Source organism: Rhea pennata, chromosome 3, assembly GCF_028389875.1.
Source record: "Rhea pennata isolate bPtePen1 chromosome 3, bPtePen1.pri, whole genome shotgun sequence".
NCBI classification, from domain to species: Eukaryota; Metazoa; Chordata; class Aves; order Rheiformes; family Rheidae; genus Rhea; species Rhea pennata.
This window is the reverse complement of record NC_084665.1, coordinates 42,107,104-42,128,744: the sequence shown is the minus strand read 5'-3', so window position 1 is coordinate 42,128,744 and position 21,641 is coordinate 42,107,104.

Genomic DNA, 21,641 nt, shown 5'->3' with positions numbered 1-21,641 from the left:
TCGCCCGTGCCCCTTCCCTGCCAGGAAGCTCTTCTCCGCGGCGCTGTTGGACGGCTCCTGGTGTCTCTCTCAAGTGCTGGGGTGCTGTGTGTCTTCCCCGACTCGCAGGCGGTCCTGCCGGTGCCGCAGGGCTGTTTGGCTGCGCTGGCTGTCGTGCTGTCGTGCATGGCCATGTGCTTTTTAGGAGAGACAGGCCAGGAAGGCGATGTGGTGGAGCTGCTCTTTGTGTGAGAGAGCCACCGGAACGTAGCGAGCTCTGCCAAGGGGTGGCTGAAGTGCACCACCACTCCAGGAGGTTCCTGCAGAGCATTGGTGATACCTTTTAGATAAAGGCGGTGGAGGAGCCAATGGGGAGAGGTGTGCTGCCGGGCCTTGTGCTAATAACGAAAGAAGGACTGTTTGGAGATGTGAAGGTTGGGGGCAGCCTTGGCTGCAGTGACCATGAGGTGATGGAGTTCAGGATGGTGCGTGGAGGAAGCAGGGCAATAAGCAGATCGCAACGCCGAACTTCGGGAGAGGAAACTTTGGCCTCTCCAGCAACCTGCTTGGAGGAATACCATGGGTTAGGGCCCTAGCAGGAAGGCAATGAGGAGTAATCAGCATGGATTCCCCAAGGGGAAATCAGGCTTCAGCAATCTCATAGTCTTCTCTGATGGAATGACTGTCTGGGTGGAGGAGGGGAGAGCAGTGGCTGCTGTCTGCTTTGACTTCAGCACGGCTTTGGACATTGTCTCCGGTAACATCCTCCAAGGTGAGCTCAGAGGGCTGTGAGTAGCAGGGGAGGATGCAGCTGGAAGTCTGTAGCTAGCAGTGACCTGCGGGGGTCAGGCCTGGGTCCAGTCTTGTTCAGCTTCTTCATCAGTGCCCTGGATGAAGGGACAGAGTGCCTCCTCGGCAAGCTGGCTGATGACAGCAGACTGGGAGGAGTGGCTGACCCACCAGAGGGCTGTGCTGCCGTTCAGAGAGACCTGGGCAGGCTGAGAGCTGCACGGAGAGGAACCTCGTGAAGTGCAACACGGGCAAATGCAGGGTCCTGCACCTAGGCAGGAATAACCCCATGCAGCAGCAGAGGCTGGGGGCTGAGCTGCTGGAAAGCAGCACTGCAGAGAAGGAGCAATGGTGTGCTGGGAAGGGTGTTGCCAGCGGGTGGAGGGAGGTGCTCCTGCCGCTCTACTCAGCCCTGGTGAGGCCACATCTGGAGTCCTGTGTGCAGTTCTGGGCTCCCCAGTACGAGAGAGACATGGAGCTACTGCAGGGCTATGAAGATGATTAGGGGACCAGACCATCTGCCCTCTGAGGAAAGGCTGCGAGCGCTGGGCCTGTGCAACCTGGATAAGAGAAGACTGAGAGGGGATCTTATCAATGTCTGCAGCTACCTGAAGGGAGGGTGTCCAGGGGATGGGGCCAGACTCTTCTCTCAGTGGTACCCAGCGAGAGGACAAGAGGCAACAGGCACAAACCGAAAGCCGGGAAGGTCCGCCTGAATATGAGGAAGAAGCTCTCTCCTGTGAGGGTGACAGACCCTGGCAGAGGTTGCCTAGAGAGGCTGTGGCGTCTCCTTGTCTGGAGAGATTCCGAGGGCGCCTGGAGGCGATTGTGTGCAAGGTGCTCTAGGAGCCCTTGCTTGAGCAGGGGCCTTGGACTGGATGATCTCCAGAGGTGCCTTCCAACCTCAGCCGCTCTGGGATTCTGGCATTCTGTGACAGGCCTCATGCACGCCTCAGCCTTGCCTGGGTCCCTTGTCACCAGGACCCCAGCGCCCCTCAGCAGCGGGCTGACAGGGGCCCCCCAGATTCCTCCTCCTACTCTTCTCTTTAGAGAAGCTCTTGTTGTCCTTGCTCAACTGCCAGCTCATTGGCAAGGACTGTTGTGGAGCTTGGAGGAGGGCATCCTTGCCTTCAACCAGCCTTCAACCAGCCTTCCTGGAGTCCTCTTCCCTCCTGGGCCCCGTCCCAGGGCACACTTCCTCCTGGAGCAAGACACCCTCGCGCACCAGCGAGGTGCCGTCTCCACATCTGTCACACACATCTCAGCCACTTGCTGAGAGGAGAGCAACTTGCAGCAAAAGCCCTTTAGCACTTTTGTCTCCCCTCCAGAGGCAAGCATGGGTGAAGGCTGAGAGAAGGAGCGTGCCTGCAGGTTTCACAGACACTGGGACTGCAGGCAAGCATTTCCGTGTGCCTGCCTCATCTGCTGCAGATGGTGCCTTTGGGTGTCCCTGCAGGCTCCCGGGAGGCGCCTGAGTCGAGGTGGGATTCAGCTGCCGGAAAGCCCGTGTCCCCAGGCAGTCGGGCATCGCAGGGCACTGCCAGGGATTTCCAAAGGCATCTCGAATGGATGCTGGTGCTTGTGCTTAGGCAACTGAGTCCTGCCCTAAAGTCTGCCCTGAGTGTGCGTGGAGCTGAGGTCCCACTGCACCTGGGGAGGCCACATGTTGGCAGCTGCAGTGGCGGTTGCTCTCGTGTCAGGCTGAGCACTGCTGCGACTGAGTGCAGAGGAAGCGTGAAACCTGGGCCTGGGGGAACCATTCACCTCCCGCGGGAGCCACCACTGCCCGCGCACAGGCAGCTCCGCGTCTCTGAGCACGTCCCTTAGACCCTGCCCACGGGAGGAGGCGACGCTGGCCGTGTGGGGCCCAGACCCAGAGAGCAACGGGGACATGGCGGGAGCCAGCCGTGGTGCCTGGAGCCACCAGCTGCGCTCCCACACCGCAGTGAGACCATCCCAAGGCGGAGCGGGAGGTGCCGGGCAGCGAGGAGCCCGCAGCCCCCGTCCCCACCCGGGTGCTGCCCCACGGCCCGGGCGGCGTGTCACAGCGTGCCACAGTGACACCCGGGCGGGCAGGGCCACCGGCGCCCGCCCGTGCGGCAGTGCGGCGCTGTGCCGGTGCGGGGCGGCAGGGAGACGCAGGCTCCCAGCGCAGCAGCACTTCCCGGCACACGGACTCCTCGCGGAGCGTCGCACAGGCCCGCCCGGCGCTGCCCGGCGCTGCCCGGCGCCATGGGGCAGTCCCAGTGCTGCGGTGCGCGGGGCGCTCGCAGCCCTGCTCCCGGCGCGCAGGGACGGCCTCCGGCCCCCGGGCGCGCGGCTCCCGCCGCCGGCCTCGGGCTCATGCCCAGGGGAGCCTCCCGGCCCCCGGCGCCGCTCGGCGCCTTGGTGTCGCGCAGGAGCCCCCAGCTCCTGCTCAGCGAACGCGTGCAGGTCACGCGGCACCGGCGGACGAGGGAACGGCACCTCCTCCTCTCGCCCAGCGCCGTTGCCTTCGCCAGGTTCAGGTTAGCGGAGCACCCACAGCCGTCCTGCCCCCGCCATCGCCTCTGCCGCCCGCCGCCAGGCACCGCTGCTGCCCGGAGGGGCTCCCGCCGGGGCAGAGCGGAGCGCGCCTCCTGGGGCTGCTCCTCCCATTGCTTCCTCACCCCACAGCCCCTCTCCACCAGCCAGCGCAGCGCTGACCAGTACCAGACAGGTTCAAGGCTCCGGCGTCCCGGCGCCCGCGGGGAGGCCTTCCTCCTCTCCTGCCTGCCGGGCCCCGGGCCGGGTGCCCTTGGCTCCCGACGGCGACCTGGGGTCCCTACGACCTGCAGCCCCCTGCCCGGGGGTCCCTACGCCGCGCGCAGGGACACCCTTTCCCGTTACCGTGGGGAGGTGCGAGAGGAGAGGAGCAGGCCGTGCGTGCGGCCACCCCGGGCAGGGCTCTCCCCGGGAGGGCTGCGGGGGCTGCCCCCGCCACACAGCCTCCAGGGCGGTCGCTGCTCTTCCTCCTGGCAGGTGCGGCTCCACCTTCCTGCTCCAGCACCAGGTGCCCCTCCGGGAGCTCTGGGTGCTGTGTGGCAGGGACCAGGCGGCGACCGGCGGAGAAGAGGAGGAGGAGGACGTCCTCGGCCTCCAGTGTGCCAGATCTGTCGTCCTGGTCTGGCCCACCAAGCAGTGGGTGGTCACCTTCCGGTGAGCCTTGGGGGCCCGGTCAGAGCCGCGGGGCTGCAGGGCACGTGCTCGCCTTCGGTGCTCTCCGGCCTTGCTGGGGCTCAGCTCAGGCTGTGGGAGGAGAAGGCAGAGGCCCCGCTGGGGTTTCCCGTGCCCCAGAGGCAGCTCCAGGCGGGCACAAGCCACCCGCCGCCAGCACCTCCCTGCAGCTCTGCTCATCCGGCGGCACCGCGGTGGCACCGAGCGTGGCTCTGCTGTACGGCGCTGGGGAGCGGTGCCAAGCGGGCGAGATGCGCGTGGGGCCGGGGGCCTCGCCGGGCGGAGCAGGAGCGGGCTCTGAGGCTGTTTCTCCTTGTCCTTGCAGGTCAGCGGAGGTGAAGGAGCGCTGGCTGAGCACCATGCTCAGGTGAGCCCTGCCGGGGACCTGGGCCTGCGCGCGGCGCGGCCGGGCTGGGGGCGGTGGGGAGGTGCCGGGGGAGCTGCGCGGGTGCAGCGGGGCCGGGCGCTGCAGAGCGCTGCTGCCAGCCAGCGCCGTGGGAAGGTCTGCTGTGCCGGGGTGGTGTGGGGGGCGTGGGGCTGGTGTGGGGCAGCGAGCAGAGGGGCTGGCTGTGAGCGAGCTCTGCCGCGGTCCCTGCCCTGTGCACAGGCAGTGCCCAGCAGCCCAGGAGACCCGGGTCAGCCGCCTCGCCTCCCTGCGGCTCCTGGTGCAGGCCGTGGGCTTCGACGGAGCTGTAAGTGTCACCGGGAGGCGCTGCCCCAGGCCGGGGAGCGCGGGAGGGCAGCCGGTGCCCCCGGCCGTGGTGGGGTGGGCACGTCGCGCGGGGCTGCGCCTGCTCGGCCCCTGCCAGCCCCAAAGCCGGGCAGCTCCATAAGCTCAACCTGGTTCTTGCAGGCTGCCAGCGAGCAGTGCCCCGTCTCCATCCCCACGGCTGCTGAAGAGGGCCGTGGCCGCTGCACCGGTGAGTCTGGGAGAGAAGCTGAGCAGCTGCCTTCTGCCCCGGCGCTGGAGCGCGGCTCCGAAGCAGCAGCCCCTCTGGCCGCCCTGGGGCAGGGGCACGCTCGGAGCGTGCAGCCCAAAGGGCTGCCCCGGCAAGCTGCCCGAGCGACACGTGGGCCTTGCAGGGACCCCTGAAACCTCGGCCATGCCCCAGACCTCTGCTTTCCTCTTGCTTGCAGCAGCTGGCACTAAGAAGAGGAAGAGCCTGGCAGCATGGCCCTTTGCTCGGAGGCGCACCTTGGCCAGCGGGGACAGCCCAGGGCAGCTGTCCTCGGGCCGCGAGGGGCCTCTCCTTGGGCAGCCTCTGGCTGCTCTTGGCGGCAAAGAGGAGACCCTGCCGCAGCCAGCCCAGGTAAGCCAGCCCGGGTACGCAGCTCCTGCCGAGCCAGGAGTTTCTCTATTTGCCTGGAAAAAGTGCTCGAGAGGGTGGCTTGGGGGACAGCCGCGTTCCTCTCCGTGCCATCCCCCTGCGCTGAGCAGTAGATCCAAAGCAAGGCACAGCAGAGTGCGCCTGCCAGGCAGAACCGGGTGTGCGTCCCCAGACAAGAGCTCCCCTGCTGAGCGGCCTGGCTGCGCCCAGGGGACTCTTCTGCCAGCGCCGCCTGCTTTTCCCTGCAGGACCTTGTGAGCTGCCAGAGGCCAGAGCCGGAGGCTGCCTGCAGCCCCCTGGCCTCTGCGATTCAGCAAGGCAGAAGGAGAAACCCCAGTGGGAAACAGAGATACCCCACATGCACCTCTGCCTCTCCACTGCCTTGCTTGAAAAAGTCCATCAGCGCCGTGTGCAGGAGCCGCTCCTCCGAGGCAGCCCTGTCCTTCCAGGAGCGCTGCGGAGGCACCAGGCGGCTCCACGAAGGCCCCAGCAGCGCAGACAACGTTGCAGTTGAGCTGCAACAGCTGGTGTTGGCGCAGGAGCCCCTGGGAAACCCACGTGCCGTGCTGGCTCCAGCACTCTCCGCTGGCTCTGCAGCGGCGTCGTGCTGCAGGTTCTCCCTGGAGAGGTGCCGTGCTGCTTGCCAGGGCCCCTCCGTAACCCCCCTGGAAGCTGCTGCCATTCCTGCTTGCTGCTTGCGTGCCGCGAGAATGGCAAGAAAGAGGAGGAGACGGAGAAGGAGAAGGAGACGGGGCTGGAGAAAGAGCAAGAGCAAGAGTAGGCACAAGAGGAAGAGGAAGGGCAAGAAGAAGAGCAAGAAGAAGAGGAAGATGAAGAGAAGGCTGAAGAAAAAGAGAGAGCGAGCAAGAGCAAGGGAAAGAGAAGAAATGTAGATTTTGGAAATGTAGGGAAAATAAAAGGGGGAGGAAAGGACGAAAGAAAATGAAATCGAGAGCAAATGTCGAGAGAAAAGAAGGGAGAGAAAAGAAAGAAAGAGGGTTGAGAACAGAAAGGGGGAAAGACAGAAAGGGTCAAGGAAAGAAAGTGTAAAGAGAAAGGGGTGATAAATGGCAGAGGATGAAGTGAGGAGAAAGAAGTGGGAAGAAAGAAAAAAAGAACAAATGGGGAGACAAAGGTGGAGGAAAAGAGGAAAAAAGGTAGAAAAGAGGGCTAAAAGAACGGGAGAAAAGAGAAGGAGAAAAGAGGGGAGAGAAATGAGGGAGAAAAAAGCAAGAAGAAAAGAAGGATAAAGGAGCAAAAAAAAGAGGGGAGGACAAGGGGAGAGGCAAATGGGGATAAAGCTGGAGAAAAAGGGGTAAAGGAATAGGGAAGAGAAATGGGGAAGAGAAGGGGGGGAGCCAGAAGCATATCAGAAAGGGGAGAAGATAGGGGAGAGAAAAGGTGTGTAGAAGAGTGGGGATGAAAAATGAGGGTGAGATAAGCAAAGGGGACAAAAGGGATAAAAGGTGGGATAAAAAAGAGGTGTATAAGAAAGGGGGAGAAAAGTAGGGGGAATGGGGAGGAAAAAAGAAAAAAGGGTGGAAAAGAAGGGGAAGAAAAGGTATAAAATGGAGAAGTAAAGGAGAAGAAAGAAGAGGGAGAGAAATGGGGATGAGAAGAGGGTGAGAAAGAAAGGGGGAGGGAAAAGGGGATAAAAGTCAGACTAAAGAAGAGGAGAAAGGGGGGAGTAAAAGGGGGAAGGAGAAAGTGGAGAAAAAGGTTGAAGGAAAGGGTAGAAAATGGGAGAGGAAAGGAGTGTGAAAGAAAGGGGGGGGAAGAAGATGGGGGAGGAAATCGGAAAGAAAAAGAGAGAAAAAAAGAGAGGATGCTAAAAGGAGAAAAAGGATCAAAGAGAGAGGTGGAAGAAAAATGGGGTAAAAAATAGGAGGATGAGAGGAGAGGAAATGGGGAAGAGAAAAGGGAGGAAAAGAGGCAGAAAATGGGAGAAAAGGGAGAGAAAGGGGGAGAAAAGCAAGGGAGGTAAAATGAGGATGAAAATGTGGGGAGCAAGAAGTGGGAGATTAATGGGAGAAAAGAAGGGGGAGAAAGGAGGGGAGATAATGAGGGGTGAATAAAGAGGAGCAGGTGGGAAAGAAGGAGATAAGCAAGTGGGAGATAGGAAAGGGAGCGACAAGAAAGGGGGAAGGAAAAAGGAGGACAAAAAAAGAGGGGAGAAAACATGGAGGGCAACTCCCCCGTCCCGTGGCCCATCCTGCGAGGTGGGGGGCAAAGGGGAGATGTTAAGTGGGGATGGGAAAAGGTGGGGAAAATGAGGGGAAGAAATGAAGGAGCAGAAAAGGGTGGGAAGAAAGGGAGGGGAAGAAATGAAAAGTCAGAAAAGCAAAGAGAAGAAAAAAAGGGGGAAGAAGGACGGCAGGAAAGGAAAGAGGGGAAATGAAAGCAAGGGAAGAAAAAGGAATGAAGATAGGAAGGGAAAAGGGTAAAAGGAAGAAAAAAAGAAGGAAAAGGGGGGATGTAAAAAGAGGGAGAAAATAGGTGAGAGAAAGCAAGCAAGAAGAATAAGGAGGGAGCTGGAGAAGAAGCTGGAGGAAAAAGGCAGAGAAAAGGGGGAGAAAAAAGCTAAAAGGGCAGCAGAACAAAAGTGCGGAAAGGAGGAGCAGCGATATGGGCGCAAGGGAAGGGGAAGCACAAAAAGGAAGGGAAACGCTCGTGGGCAGCAGCCTCAGCCCCGTGCAGCAAGGGGAGCCCTGCGGGGACGGGCAGCGCGTGTGGAGCCGCAGGAGCTTGTCTGGGCTCAGCACTGCCCTCCGCGCTGGAGGCCCCGGGGAGCCTTGCGGCGGGAGCAGGGGGCTCTGGGTTTTCGCCCGTGCCCCTTCCCTGCCAGGAAGCTCTTCTCCGCGGCGCTGTTGGACGGCTCCTGGTGTCTCTCTCAAGTGCTGGGGTGCTGTGTGTCTTCCCCGACTCGCAGGCGGTCCTGCCGGTGCCGCAGGGCTGTTTGGCTGCGCTGGCTGTCGTGCTGTCGTGCATGGCCATGTGCTTTTTAGGAGAGACAGGCCAGGAAGGCGATGTGGTGGAGCTGCTCTTTGTGTGGGAGAGCCACCGGAACGTAGCGAGCTCTGCCAAGGGGTGGCTGAAGTGCACCACCACTCCAGGAGGTTCCTGCAGAGCATTGGTGATACCTTTTAGATAAAGGCGGTGGAGGAGCCAATGGGGAGAGGTGTGCTGCCGGGCCTTGTGCTAATAACGAAAGAAGGACTGTTTGGAGATGTGAAGGTTGGGGGCAGCCTTGGCTGCAGTGACCATGAGGTGATGGAGTTCAGGATGGTGCGTGGAGGAAGCAGGGCAATAAGCAGATCGCAACGCCGAACTTCGGGAGAGGAAACTTTGGCCTCTCCAGCGACCTGCTTGGAGGAATACCATGGGTTAGGGCCCTAGCAGGAAGGCAATGAGGAGTAATCAGCATGGATTCCCCAAGGGGAAATCAGGCTTCAGCAATCTCATAGTCTTCTCTGATGCAATGACTGTCTGGGTGGAGGAGGGGAGAGCAGTGGCTGCTGTCTGCTTTGACTTCAGCACGGCTTTGGACATTGTCTCCGGTAACATCCTCCAAGGTGAGCTCAGAGGGCTGTGAGTAGCAGGGGAGGATGCAGCTGGAAGTCTGTAGCTAGCAGTGACCTGCGGGGGTCAGGCCTGGGTCCAGTCTTGTTCAGCTTCTTCATCAGTGCCCTGGATGAAGGGACAGAGTGCCTCCTCGGCAAGCTGGCTGATGACAGCAGACTGGGAGGAGTGGCTGACCCACCAGAGGGCTGTGCTGCCGTTCAGAGAGACCTGGGCAGGCTGAGAGTTGCACGGAGAGGAACCTCGTGAAGTGCAACACGGGCAAATGCAGGGTCCTGCACCTAGGCAGGAATAACCCCATGCAGCAGCAGAGGCTGGGGGCTGAGCTGCTGGAAAGCAGCACTGCAGAGAAGGAGCAATGGTGTGCTGGGAAGGGTGTTGCCAGCGGGTGGAGGGAGGTGCTCCTGCCGCTCTACTCAGCCCTGGTGAGGCCACATCTGGAGTCCTGTGTGCAGTTCTGGGCTCCCCAGTACGAGAGAGACATGGAGCTACTGCAGGGCTATGAAGATGATTAGGGGACCAGACCATCTGCCCTCTGAGGAAAGGCTGCGAGCGCTGGGCCTGTGCAACCTGGATAAGAGAAGACTGAGAGGGGATCTTATCAATGTCTGCAGCTACCTGAAGGGAGGGTGTCCAGGGGATGGGGCCAGACTCTTCTCTCAGTGGTACCCAGCGAGAGGACAAGAGGCAACAGGCACAAACCGAAAGCCGGGAAGGTCCGCCTGAATATGAGGAAGAAGCTCTCTCCTGTGAGGGTGACAGACCCTGGCAGAGGTTGCCTAGAGAGGCTGTGGCGTCTCCTTGTCTGGAGAGATTCCGAGGGCGCCTGGAGGCGATTGTGTGCAAGGTGCTCTAGGGGCCCCTGCTTGAGCAGGGGCCTTGGACTGGATGATCTCCAGAGGTGCCTTCCAACCTCAGCCGCTCCGGGATTCTGGCATTCTGTGACAGGCCTCATGCACACCTCAGCCTTGCCTGGGTCCCTTGTCACCAGGGCCCCAGCGCCCCTCAGCAGCGGGCTGACAGGGGCCCCCCAGATTCCTCCTCCTACTCTTGTCTTTAGAGAAGCTCTTGTTGTCCTTGCTCAACTGCCAGCTCATTGGCAAGGACTGTTGTGGAGCTTGGAGGAGGGCATCCTTGACTCTCAACCAGCCTTCCTGGAGTCCTCTTCCCTCCTGGGCCCCGTCCCAGGGCACACTTCCTCCTGGAGCAAGACATCCTCGCGCACCAGCGAGGTGCCGTCTCCACATCTGTCACACACATCTCAGCCACTTGCTGAGAGGAGAGCAACTTGCAGCAAAAGCCCTTTAGCACTTTTGTCTCCCCTCCAGAGGCAAGCATGGGTGAAGGCTGAGAGAAGGAGCGTGCCTGCAGGTTTCACAGACACTGGGACTGCAGGCAAGCATTTCCGTGTGCCTGCCTCATCTGCTGCAGAGGGTGCCTTTGGGTGTCCCTGCAGGCTCCCGGGAGGCGCCTGAGTCGAGGTGGGATTCAGCTGCCGGAAAGCCCGTGTCCCCAGGCAGTCGGGCATCGCAGGGCACCGCCAGGGATTTCCAAAGGCATCTCGAATGGATGCTGGTGCTGGTGCTTAGGCAACTGAGTCCTGCCCTAAAGTCTGCCCTGAGTGTGCGTGGAGCTGAGGTCCCACTGCACCTGGGGAGGCCACATGTTGGCAGCTGCAGTGGCGGTTGCTCTCGTGTCAGGCTGAGCTCTGCTGCGACTGAGTGCAGAGGAAGCGTGAAACCTGGGCCTGGGGGAACCATTCACCTCCCGCGGGAGCCACCACTGCCCGCGCACAGGCAGCTCCGCGTCTCTGAGCACGTCCCTTAGACCCTGCCCACGGGAGGAGGCGATGCTGGCCGTGTGGGGCCCAGACCCAGAGAGCAACGGGGACATGGCGGGAGCCAGCCGTGGTGCCCGGAACCACCAGCTGCGCTCCCACACCGCAGTGAGACCATCCCAAGGCGGAACAGGAGGTGCCGGGCAGCGAGGAGCCCGCAGCCCCCGTCCCCACCCGGGCGCTGCCCCACGGCCCGGGCGGCGCATCACAGCGTGCCACAGTGACACCCGGGCGGGCAGGGCCACCAGCGCCCGCCCGTGCGGCAGTGCGGCGCTGTGCCGGTGCGGGGCAGCAGGGAGACGCAGGCTCCCAGCGCAGCAGCACTTCCCGGCACACGGACACCTCGTGGAGCGTCGCACAGGCCCGCCCGGCGCTGCCCGGCGCTGCCCGGCGCCATGGGGCAGTCCCAGTGCTGCGGTGCGCAGGGCGCTCGCAGCCCTGCTCCCAGCGCGCAAGGACGGCCTCCGGCCCCCGGGCGCGCGGCTCCCGCTGCCGGCCTCGGGCTCATGCCCGGGGGAGCCTCCCGGCCCCCGGCGCCGCTCGGCGCCTTGGTGTCGCGCAGGAGCCCCCAGCTCCTGCTCAGCGAACGCGTGCAGGTCACGCGGCACCGGCGGACGAGGGAACGGCACCTCCTCCTCTCGCCCAGCGCCGTCGCCTTCGCCAGGTTCAGGTTAGCGGAGCACCCACAGCCGTCCTGCCCCCGCCATCGCCTCTGCCGCCCGCCGCCAGGCACCGCTGCTGCCCGGAGGGGCTCCCGCCGGGGCAGAGCGGAGCGCGCCTCCTGGGGCTGCTCCTCCCATTGCTTCCTCACCCCACAGCCCCTCTCCACCAGCCAGCGCAGCGCTGACCAGTACCAGACAGGTCCAAGGCTCCGGCGTCCCGGCGCCTGCAGGGAGGCCTTCCTCCTCTCCTGCCTGCCGGGCCCCGGGCCGGGTGCCCTTGGCTCCCGACGGCGACTTGGGGTCCCTACGACCTGCAGCCCCCTGCCCGGGGGTCCCTATGCCGCGCGCAGGGACACCCTTTCCCGTTACCGTGGGGAGGTGCGAGAGGAGAGGAGCAGGCCGTGTGTGCGGCCACCCCGGGCAGGGCTCTCCCCGGGAGGGCTGCGGGGGCTGCCCCCGCCACACAGCCTCCAGGGCGGTCGCTGCTCTTCCTCCTGGCAGGTGCGGCTCCACCTTCCTGCTCCAGCACCAGGTGCCCCTCCGGGAGCTCTGGGTGCTGTGCGGCAGGGACCAGGCGGCGACCGGCGGAGAAGAGGAGGAGGACGTCCTTGGCCTCCAGTGCGCCAGATCTGTCGTCCTGGTCTGGCCCACCAAGCAGTGGGTGGTCACCTTCCGGTGAGCCTTGGGGGCCCGGTCAGAGCCGCGGGGCTGCAGGGCACGTGCTCGCCTTCGGTGCTCTCCGGCCTTGCTGGGGCTCAGCTCAGGCTGTGGGAGGAGAAGGCAGAGGCCCCGCTGGGGTTTCCCGTGCCCCAGAGGCAGCTCCAGGCGGGCACAAGCCACCCGCCGCCAGCACCTCCCTGCAGCTCTGCTCATCCGGCGGCACCGCGGTGGCACCGAGCGTGGCTCTGCTGTACGGCGCTGGGGAGCGGTGCCAAGCGGGCGAGATGCGCGTGGGGCCGGGGGCCTCGCCGGGCGGAGCAGGAGCGGGCTCTGAGGCTGTTTCTCCTTGTCCTTGCAGGTCAGCGGAGGTGAAGGAGCGCTGGCTGAGCACCATGCTCAGGTGAGCCCTGCCGGGGACCTGGGCCTGCGCGCGGCGCGGCCGGGCTGGGGGCGGTGGGGAGGTGCCGGGGGAGCTGCGCGGGTGCAGCGGGGCCGGGCGCTGCAGAGCGCTGCTGCCAGCCAGCGCCGTGGGATGGTCTGCTGTGCCGGGGTGGTGTGGGGGGCACCGGGCTGGTGTGGGGCAGCGAGCAGAGGGGCTGGCTGTGAGCGAGCTCTGCCGCGGTCCCTGCCCTGTGCACAGGCAGTGCCCAGCAGCCCAGGAGACCCGGGTCAGCCGCCTCGCCTCCCTGCGGCTCCTGGTGCAGGCCGTGGGCTTCGACGGAGCTGTAAGTGTCGCCGGGAGGCGCTGCCCCAGGCCGGGGAGCGCGGGAGGGCAGCCGGTGCCCCCGGCCGTGGTGGGGTGGGCACGTCGCGCGGGGCTGCGCCTGCTCGGCCCCTGCCAGCCCCAAAGCCGGGCAGCTCCATAAGCTCAACCTGGTTCTTGCAGGCTGCCAGCGAGCAGTGCCCCGTCTCCGTCCCCACGGCTGCTGAAGAGGGCCGTGGCCGCTGCACCGGTGAGTCTGGGAGAGAAGCTGAGCAGCTGCCTTCTGCCCCGGCGCTGGAGCGCGGCTCCGAAGCAGCAGCCCCTCTGGCCGCCCTGGGGCAGGGGCACGCTCGGAGCGCGCAGCCCAAACGGCTGCCCCGGCAAGCTGCCCGAGCGACACGTGGGCCTTGCAGGGACCCCTGAAACCTCGGCCGTGCCCCAGACCTCTGCTTTCCTCTTGCTTGCAGCAGCTGGCACTAAGAAGAGGAAGAGCCTGGCAGCATGGCCCTTTGCTTGGAGGCGCACCTTGGCCAGCGGGGACAGCCCAGGGCAGCTGTCCTCGGGCCGCGAGGGGCCTCTCCTTGGGCAGCCTCTGGCTGCTCTTGGCGGCAAAGAGGAGACCCTGCCGCAGCCAGCCCAGGTAAGCCAGCCCGGGTACGCAGCTCCTGCCGAGCCAGGAGTTTCTCTATTTGCCTGGAAAAAGTGCTCGAGAGGGTGGCTTGGGGGACAGCCACGTTCCTCTCCGTGCCATCCCCCTGCGCTGAGCAGTAGATCCAAAGCAAGGCACAGCAGAGTGCGCCTGCCAGGCAGAACCGGGTGTGCGTCCCCAGACAAGAGCTCCCCTGCTGAGCGGCCTGGCTGCACCCAGGGGACTCTTCTGCCAGCGCCGCCTGCTTTTCCCTGCAGGACCTTGTGAGCTGCCAGACGCCGGAGCCGGAGGCTGCCTGCAGCCCCCTGGCCTCTGCGATTCAGCAAGGCAGAAGGAGAAGCCCCAGTGGGAAACAGAGATACCCCACATGCACCTCTGCCCCTCCGCTGCCTCCTTTGAGGAAGACCATCAGCGCTGTGCGCAGGAGCCGCTCCTCCGAGGCAGCCCTGTCCTTCCAGGAGCGCTCCGGAGGCACCAGGCGGCTCCACGAAGGCCCCAGCAGCGCAGACAATGTTGCAGTTGAGCTGCAACAGCTGGTGTTGGCGCAGGAGCCCCTGGGAAACCCACGTGCCGTGCTGGCTCCAGCACTCTCCGCTGGCTCTGCAGCGGCGTCGTGCTGCAGGTTCTCCCTGGAGAGGTCCCGTGCTGCTTGCCAGGGCCCCTCCGTAACCCCCCTGGAAGCTGCTGCCATTCCCGCTTGCTGCTTGCGTGCCGCGAGAATGGCAAGAAAGAGGAGGAGACGGAGAAAGAGAAGGAGACGGGGCTGGAGAAAGAGCAAGAGCAAGAGTAGGCACAAGAGGAAGAGGAAGGGCAAGAAGAAGAGCAAGAAGAAGAGGAAGATGAAGAGAAGGCTGAAGAGAGAGCGAGCAAGAGCAAGGGAAAGAGAAGAAATGTAGATTTTGGAAATGTAGGGAAAATAAAAGGGGGAGGAAAGGAAGAAAGAAAAAGAAATCGAGAGCAAATCTCGAGAAAGAAAAGAAAGGGAGAGAAAAGAAAGAAAGAGGGTTGAGAAAAGAAAGGGGGAAAGACAGAAAGGGTCAAGGAAAGAAAGTGTAAAGAGAAAGGGGTGATAAATGGCAGAGGATGAAGTGAGGAGAAAGAAGTGGGAAGAAAGAAAAAAGAACAAATGGGGAGACAAAGGTGGAGGAAAAGAGGAAAAAAGGTAGAAAAGAGGGCTAAAAGAACGGGAGAAAAGAGAAGGAGAAAAGAGGGGAGAGAAATGAGGGAGAAAAAAGCAAGAAGAAAAGAAGGATAAAGGCGCAAAAAAAAGAGGGGAGGACAAGGGGAGAGGCAAAAGGGGATAAAACTGGAGAAAAGGGGGTAAAAGAATAGGGAAGAGAAGTGGGGAAGAGAAGAGGGGGAGCCAAAAGCATATCAGAAAGGGGAGAAGATGGGGAGAGAAAGGTAGAAGAATGGGGGTGAAAAATGAGGGCAAGATAAGCAAAGGGGACAAAAGGGGTAAAAGGTGGGATAAAAAAAAGAGGTGTATAAGAAAGGGGGGAAAGTAAGGGGAAGGGGGAGGAAAAAGAAAAAAAGGTGTAAAAGAAGGGGAAGAAAAGGTATAAAATGGAGAAGTAAAGGAGAAGAAAGAAGAGGGAGAGAAATGGGGATGAGAAGAGGGTGAGAAAGAAAGGGGGAGGGAAAAGGGGATAAAAGTCAGACTAAAGAAGAGGAGAAAGGGGGGAGTAAAAGGGGGAAGAAGAAAGTGGAGAAAAAAGGAGAGAGTGGAGAAAAAGGTTGAAGGAAAGGGTAGAAAATGGGAGAGGAAAAGAGTGTGAAAGAAAGGGGGGAAAGAGGACGGGGGAGGAAATGGGAAAGGAAAAAAGAGAGAAAAAAGAGAGGATGCTAAAAGGAGAAAAAGGGTCAAAGAGAGAGGTGGAAGAAAAATGAGGTAAAAAATAGGAGGAAGAGAGGAGAGAAAATGGGGAGAGAAAAGGGAGGAAAAGAGGCAGAAAATGGGAGAAAAGGGAGAGAAAAGGGGGGAGAAAAGCAAAGGAGGTAAAATGAGGGCGAAAATGTGGGGGGCAAGAAGTGGGAGATTAATGGGAGAAAAGAAGGGGGAGAAAGGAGGGGAGATAAGGAGGGGTGAATAAAGAGCGGCAGGTGGGAAAGGAGGAGATAAACAAGTGCGAGATAGGAAAGGGAGCGACAAGAAAGGGGGAAGGAAAAAGGAGGACAAAAGAAGAGGGGAGAAAAATGGAGGGCAACTCCCCCGTCCCGTGGCCCATCCTGCGAGGTGGGGGGCAAAGGGGAGAAGTTAAGTGGGGGTGGGAAAAGGTGGGGAAAATGAGGGGAAGAAATGAAGGAGCAGAAAAGCAAAGAGAAGAAAAAAAGGGGGAAGAAGGATGGCAGGAAAGGAAAGAAGGGAAATGAAAGCAAGGGAAGAAAAAGGAATGAAGATAGGAAGGAAAAAGGATAAAAGAAAAAAGGAAAAGGGGGGATGTAAAAAGAGGGAGAAAATAGGTGAGAGAAAGAGCAAGAATAAGAAGGAGGGAGCTGGAGAAGAAGCTGGAGGAAAAAGGCAGAGAAAAGGGGGAGAAAAAAAGCTAAAAGGGCAGCAGAACAAAAGTGCGGAAAGGAGGAGCAGCGATATGGGCGCAAGGGAAGGGGAAGCACAAAAAGGAAGGGAAATGCTCGTGGGCAGCAGCCTCAGCCCCGTGCAGCAAGGGGAGCCCTGCGGGGACGGGCAGCGCGCGTGGAGCCGCGGGAGCTCGTCTGGGCTCAGCGCTGCCCTCCGCGCTGGAGGCCCCGGGGAGCCTTGCGGCGGGAGCAGGGGGCTCTGGGTTTTCGCCCGTGCCCCTTCCCTGCCGGGAAGCTCTTCTCCGCGGCGCTGCTGGGCGGCTCCTGGTGTGTGTCTCAAACGCTGGGGCCTCGCAGGCGGTCCCACTGGTGTGGCAGGGCTGTACGGCTGCCCTGGCATGCTCCTGCCAAGACAGCCCAGGCCACCGTTGGCCACCTTGGTGCCAAGGGTGCAGGGCAGGCTCCCGGTCAGCTGGTTGCCCAGCAGGAGCCGCAGGGCTCTCCTGCAGAGCTGCTTTGCAGCACCTTGGCCCACAGCCTGCCCTGCTGCGTGGCGTTAGCGCTCCGCAGGGGTGCCGAACCTGGCCTTTCCCCTTGCTGAACTTCTTGCAGGATCTTCTTGCACCCCTCCTGGGAAATCTGCAGGCCCAGTTACCTCTCTGCAACACTTTTACGCCAATGAACACAGTATGGGGAATAAAGAGGAAGAATTAGCGTTTGTTGTGTGTGGTCACAAGGCCATGTTGTTGTGGATGGCTACATGCTTTTCAGGAAAGACAGACCAGAAAGGCAAGGTGGTGGAGTTGCTCTTTCTGTGAGAGAGCAGTTGGAATGTATTCAAATCTGCCAAGGGGTGGCTGAAGCGTCCAACCAGTCCAGCAGGTTCCTGCAGAGCACTGGTGATAACTTTTACATCCTGTGCAATGTTCTCTAGGTGACCCTGCTTGACCGGGGAGTTGGATTAGATGATCTCCAGAGGTCCCCTCCAACCTCAGCCACTCTGGCATTCTGTGAGAGGCCACGTGCATGCCTCAGCCTTCTCTTGGTCCCTTGCCACCAGGGCTCCTGCCCCCTTCAGTAGTGGGCCCACACGGCCCCTAAGTTCCTCCTGCTACTCTTGTCTTTAGAGAAGCTCCTGTTGTCCTTGCTCGACTGCCAGCTCATTGGCAGGGACTGTTGTGGGGCTTGGAGGAGGACATCCTTTACTATCAACCAGCTTTCTTGGAGCCCTCTTCCCTCCTGGGCCCCGTCCCAGGGCACACTTCCTCCTGGAGCAAGACTCCCTCACGCACCAGCGAGGTGCCGTCTCCACATCTGTCACACACATCTCAGCCACTTGCTGAGAGGAGAGCAACTTGCAGCAAAAGCCCTTTAGCACTTTTGTCTCCCCTCCGGAGGCAAGCATGGGTGAAGGCTGAGAGAAGGAGCGTGCCTGCAGGTTTCACAGACACTGGGACTGCAGGCAAGCATTTCCGTGTGCCTGCCTCATCTGCTGCAGAGGGTGCCTTTGGGTGTCCCTGCAGGCTCCCGGGAGGCGCCTGAGTCGAGGTGGGATTCAGCTGCCGGAAAGCCCGTGTCCCCAGGCAGTCGGGCATCGCAGGGCACTGCCAGGGATTTCCAAAGGCATCTCGAATGGATGCTGGTGCTGGTGCTTAGGCAACTGAGTCCTGCCCTAGTCTGCCCTGAGTGTGCGTGGAGCTGAGGTCCCACTGCACCTGGGGAGGCCACATGTTGGCAGCTGCAGTGGCGGTTGCTCTCGTGTCAGGCTGAGCTCTGCTGCGACTGAGTGCAGAGGAAGCGTGAAACCTGGGCCTGGGGGAACCATTCACCTCCCGCGGGAGCCACCACTGCCCGCGCACAGGCAGCTCCGCGTCTCTGAGCACGTCCCTTAGACCCTGCCCACGGGAGGAGGCGATGCTGGCCGTGTGGGGCCCAGACCCAGAGAGCAACGGGGACATGGCGGGAGCCAGCCGTGGTGCCCGGAACCACCAGCTGCGCTCCCACACCGCAGTGAGACCATCCCAAGGCGGAGCGGGAGGTGCCGGGCAGCGAGGAGCCCGCAGCCCCCGTCCCCACCCGGGCGCTGCCCCACGGCCTGGGTGGTGCATCACAGCGTGCCACAGTGACACCCGGGCAGGCAGGGCCACCAGCGCCCGCCCGTGCGGCAGTGCGGCGCTGTGCCGGTGCGGGGCAGCAGGGAGACGCAGGCTCCCAGCGCAGCAGCACTTCCCGGCACACGGACTCCTCGCGGAGCGTCGCACAGGCCCACCTGGCGCCCGACGCTGCCCGGTGCCATGGGGCAGTCCCAGTGCTGCGGTGCGCGGGGCGCTCGCAGCCCTGCTCCCGGCGCGCAGGGACGGCCTCCGGCCCCCGGGCGCGTGGCTCCCGCCGCCGGCCTCGGGCTCATGCCCGGGGGAGCCTCCCGGCCCCCGGCGCCGCTCGGCGCCTTGGTGTCGCGCAGGAGCCCCCAGCTCCTGCTCAGCGAACGCGTGCAGGTCACGCGGCACCGGCGGACGAGGGAACGGCACCTCCTCCTCTCGCCCAGCGCCGTTGCCTTCGCCAGGTTCAGGTTAGCGGAGCACCCACAGCCGTCCTGCCCCCGCCATCGCCTCTGCCGCCCGCCGCCAGGCACCGCTGCTGCCCGGAGGGGCTCCCGCCGGGGCAGAGCGGAGCGCGCCTCCTGGGGCTGCTCCTCCCATTGCTTCCTCACCCCACAGCCCCTCTCCACCAGCCAGCGCAGCGCTGACCAGTACCAGACAGGTCCAAGGCTCCGGCGTCCCGGCGCCCGCGGGGAGGCCTTCCTCCTCTCCTGCCTGCCGGGCCCCGGGCCGGGTGCCCTTGGCTCCCGACGGCGACTTGGGGTCCCTACGACCTGCAGCCCCCTGCCCGGGGGTCCCTACGCCGCGCGCAGGGACACCCTTTCCCGTTACCGCGGGGAGGTGTGAGAGGAGAGGAGCAGGCCGCGCGTGCGGCCACCCCGGGCAGGGCTCTCCCCGGGAGGGCTGCGGGGGCTGCCCCCGCCACACAGCCTCCAGGGCGGTCGCTGCTCTTCCTCCTGGCAGGTGCGGCTCCACCTTCCTGCTCCAGCACCAGGTGCCCCTCCGCGAGCTCTGGGTGCTGTGCAGCAGGGACCAGGCGGCGACCGGCGGAGAAGAGGAGGAGGACGTCCTTGGCCTCCAGTGCGCCAGATCTCTCGTCCTGGTCTGGCCCACCAAGGAATGGGTGGTCACCTTCCGGTGAGCCTTGGGGGCCCGGTCAGGGAGCGCCCAAGGCCAGGGAGCGCGGGAGGGCAGCCGGTGCCCCCGGCCGTGGTGGGGTGGGCGCCTCGCACGGGGCTGCGCCTGCTCGGCCCCTGCCAGCCCCAAAGCCGGGCAGCTCCATATGCTCAACCTGGTTCTTGCAGGCTGCCAGCGAGCAGTGCCCCGTCTCCGTCCCCACGGCTGCTGAAGAGGGCCGTGGCCGCTGCACCGGTGAGTCTGGGAGAGAAGCTGAGCAGCTGCCTTCTGCCCCGGCACTGGAGTGCGGCTCCGAAGCAGCAGCCCCTCTGGCCGCCCTGGGGCAGGGGCACGCTCGGAGCGTGCAGCCCAAAGGGCTGCCCCGGCAAGCTGCCCGAGCGACACGTGGGCCTTGAAGGGACCCCTGAAACGTCGGCCATGCCCCAGACCTCTGCCCGTGTCCAGCACCCCAGGGGTACTGCTGTGCCCTGGATGTCCACCATTTGAGGAGGGACCAGGCATGAGAAGGTCCAAAAAGCAAGAAAGCTGCTGTGCTCAGAGGCATCATCCAGCTTTATAGCTGGGGTACTTCTTCCCTCACAAAGCCCTTAGCTGTCTTCCCGTTCCCCCTGCTGCGCAGTTGCTGTTTCACACCTAGCTCTGCTCTTCATTCAGCATCACCCAGCCCTGTACACCGAGACCAGGCACCAGAGCTCTCTGCTCCTGCTTTTTGAACCCAACTTCTGCTTCTTCTTGCTTGCAGCAGCCGGGAGTGAGAAGAGAAAGAGGCTGACAGCGTGGCCCTTTGCTCGGAGGCGAGCCTTGGCCAGCAGGGACAGCCCAGGGCAGCCGGCTGCTGTCCTCAAGCGGTCTCTCTTTGGGCAGCCTCTGGCTGCTCTTTGCTGCAAAGAGGAGACCCTGCCGCAGCCAGCCCAGGTAAGCCAGCCCGGCCATGCAGCTCTCCTACTGCCAGCAGGTCAGGCCACACGTCATTGCACAAGTCTAAGGGGTCAGGGGTGTGGGTTTGTACAGCCCACATGGGAAGTAGCCTGAGAAGCAGCTCTGGAGCGGAGAGCAGCCTGGCAGCAGGAAGAGCAGAAGCAGACCTACTCCCTAGTGGGCATGTTGGTGGCCTTGCAGAAGTCATTGCAAGGAAGCTCTCAGCAACCAAGTGAGCCAAGGATTTCCCTATTTCCCTGCAAAAGTGCTCGAGAGGGTGGCTTGGGGGACAGTCAGGTTACTCCCAGGGTCATCCACCTGCCATGAGAAGTAGGTGCAAACCAAGGCAAAGCGAAGTGCACCTGCCAGACAAAAACTTGCTTGTATCCCCGACCAAGTGCTCCCTTGCTAAACGGCCTTGCGGCACCCTGGAAACTCTTCTGCCACCCCTGCCTGCTTTTCCCTGCAGGATCTCCTGAGCCACTTCAGTGCAGAACCTGAGGCTGGATGTACTCCCCCTAACTTCTGCAATGCAGCAGCCCAGCAGGAGAGCCCCAGCGGGAGAAGGATATGCCTAGCAGGCATCTCTGCCCCTCTGCTGCCTCCTTTGAAAAGGTCTATCAGCACCGTGCCCAGGAGCTGCTCCTCGGAGCCAGCCCTGTGCTTGCAGGAGCACTCTGAAGGCAAGAGGCAGCACCGCCAAGGCACCAGCAGCACTGTGAGTGTTGCAGCTGAGCGGCAACAGGAAATCTTGTCTAAGGAGGCCCTGGGAAGGCTGCCTGCCACCCAGCCTGCCCAGCTTTCTGCTGGCTGTGCATCCACAACATCCTCCTGCTTACATCCTTCCTCCCAGTGCCCCTCCATAAGCCTGCTAGGAGCTGGTGCCGTTCTGGCTTGCTGCTTGCAAGCAGCAAGAGCCGCAAGAAAGAGAAGGAGACGGAGAAAGAGGAGACGGAGAAAGAGAAGGAGACGGAGAAAGAGCAGGAGGAAGAGCAGGAGGAAGAGCAGGAGGAAGAGAAAGGGAAAGAAAAGAAATGGAGATTAAAGAAATGTAGGGAAAATAAAGTAAGAAAAGAGAAAGCAAAGAAATGGAGAGAAAATCAAGAAAAAGAAGAGAAATGAAAGGGAAAGGAAAGAGAAGAGCGGAATGAGAAAAGAACAGGGGAAGGAAAGGAAGTGAGAAGAAAAAAGAGGAGGAAAGAGGGATTGAGAAGGTGAAAAAGAAGTGGGGAGAAAAAAGGAGTAAGAAAAATTGTGAGCCAGGGAGAGAAAAGTGGGAGGAAATGAGGGAGTAAAAAATTAAGAGAAAAATAGGGTAAAAGGAGGGGGAGAAAGGAAAGGAGAGAAAGGGGGAGAAAAGGGAGAAAAGAGGGAGAAAGCAAGCAAGCAGAAAAGGAGAAAGGGGGCAGAGAAGGGGGGAGAAAAAAGGGGGAGAAAATAGGAGAAAACGGGGAGAAAAGAAGGGTGAAAGAATAGGGAAGAAGAATGGGGGAGAAAAGAGGGAGCAAAAATCGTAGTACAAAGGGGAGAACATGGGGGAGGAAAAAGGTGAGTAGAATAATGCAGGAAGCAAAATGAGGGCAAGA